Source organism: Orycteropus afer, unplaced genomic scaffold, assembly GCF_000298275.1.
Source record: "Orycteropus afer afer isolate SDZICR_OR568_19922 unplaced genomic scaffold, OryAfe1.0 scaffold00541, whole genome shotgun sequence".
Classification (NCBI taxonomy): Eukaryota; Metazoa; Chordata; class Mammalia; order Tubulidentata; family Orycteropodidae; genus Orycteropus; species Orycteropus afer.
Genome location: NW_006922128.1, coordinates 960851 through 962857, shown reverse-complemented (window position 1 = coordinate 962857; position 2007 = coordinate 960851). Strand labels below are relative to the sequence as shown.

At 48.8% G+C, this 2007-nt stretch overlaps 1 protein-coding gene across 1 annotated transcript in view; it reads right to left on the bottom strand.

The window, feature by feature from the left end:
• CEP72 (centrosomal protein 72) overlaps nt 1–2007 on the bottom strand; it is a 65814-nt gene that overhangs the window by 2476 nt on the left and 61331 nt on the right. The window lies entirely within an intron of this gene.

Genomic DNA, 2007 nt, shown 5'->3' with positions numbered 1-2007 from the left:
TGTGTCAGAGAGTTCTCACGGTCAGTGGTCCCACGGTGCTGTGTGTCAGACAGTTCTCACGGTCAGTGGTCCCACGATGCTCACCGTGTGTCAGACAGCTCTCACGGTCAGTGGTCTGACAGTGCTCAGTGAGATAATGACCTGGAAGTCTACTAACCACCCATTTAATTTTCACAGGGCCTGCTGGCATGGCACCATCATCACCCCATTTTTGTTCTCTATGCTGCTTGTTCAGGTACAGCAAGGACTGTGAGCTTGGACAGGCAGTGTTTCATTCGGTTGTACATAAGGTCGCTGTGAGTTGGAGATGACTTGATGGCACCTAACAACAACAAGTGCTGCTTTAATACAAAGAGCACAAATGGCTTTAACAAACAGGAGTTTATTCTCTTACAGTTTCGGAGGCTGGAAGTCTGAGTTCAAAGTGCCAGCTCTAGGGGCTGGGTGAAGGCCCCTCGACCTTGGAGCTGGAGGCATCTCTTCACTCAGGCAGCTGCTGGCTGCCGAGGCTGATAAACCCAAGGTCCACAAGTAAAATGCCACTAGTTCAAGTCCAGAGACAGTCCCGAGATCAGTAGGCAACATGGCAGGCTGCTGACTGAAGACTTGGCTACATGCAGGATCCAAGCGTGCCAAAAAGCTACACACCTCTCTCAGAGCTTCTCCTTACATACAGGAAGCAGACCACATCCCTAAGGCAGCTACTCAGCTGCTCACAGTAGACTCCACCATGGAGTTAATACCTGTCTTATCATGTGGAATACTACATCCAGCTGCCCAGCCACTCAACCAGGCCCAGCCAAGTTGACACAACGTTAACTACCACACCCCCTTTTACGAATGAGGAAACTGAAACTCAAGATTGAAAGACCTGCCCAGAGGCAGACGTAGGTGCTATAGCTGGAGTACAAAATTCTAAACAAAATATTAAAAATCCAAATACAACAATGTACATATAAAGGAAAATCAGTCATCTCTAAGTTTTATGATGTGCATGATCCAGAAATTCAGACTTTTTACATTAGAACGTAAATAGTTAAGTACATGCCTAAGGCATTTGACTGCTAACCAGAAAGCTGGCGGTTCAAACCCACCATCCGCTCCTCAGAAGGAAGGCTGGGCAATCTACTTCTGTAGAGATATTGCCTCAGAAATCCAAGGAAGGGTCGCTATGAGTTGAAATCAACTCAACAGCAGTGACTTAGGTTTTTAGTTTGACAGATTAAAGGAGAAAAATCCTATGGTCACCTCAATAGTGCAGAAAAAGTGTCTGGTAAAATTCCCATCAGTGATGAGACTTTTCTAGGCAACGAAAAATACAAAGTGGCACCTTAGCCTGAGCAAAACAATCTCCAGAAGCCCCATGACAGACCTGGAGGGGAGGTGGGGCGAGCTTACCTCCGGTATCAGGAAGACAAACTTCCCGACTCTGTTGCCTTTTGTTGTTGGTGCCGTTGTTGTTGTTGTTGTTATGTGCCATCGAGTCGGACCCGACTCAAAGCGACCCCTCCTTGGGTTGCCAAGGCAGTATCACTATGGAAGTAGATTGCCCCATCTTCCTTCCAAGGAGTGCCTGGTGGGTTTGAACTGCCAGCCTCCTGGTTAGCAGTCAAGTGCCTTAGCCACTATGCTACCAGAGCGCCCACTGGTGCCATTAGGTGCCGTCAAGTTGGCTTCTACTTAGAGTGACCCTGCGTACTACAGAACGGAGTGGCTCAGGGTGACTCTGCGGAAAAAAGCACTGCCCAGGCCTGCACCATCCTCACGAGCATTGTGATATTTGAGCCCACTGTTGCAGCCACTGTGTTGGTCTGTCTCGTTGAGGGCCCTCCTGTTTTTTGCTGATCCTCTACATTACCCAGGAGCTCTGGTAGCATAGTGGCTAAGACACTTGCCTGCTAACCAGACGGCTGACAGTTCAAACCCACCAGCCACTCCTCAGAAGGAAGGTTGGGCAATCCTACTTCTGTAGTGATACTGCCTCGGAAACCCAAGGAGGGGTCGCTA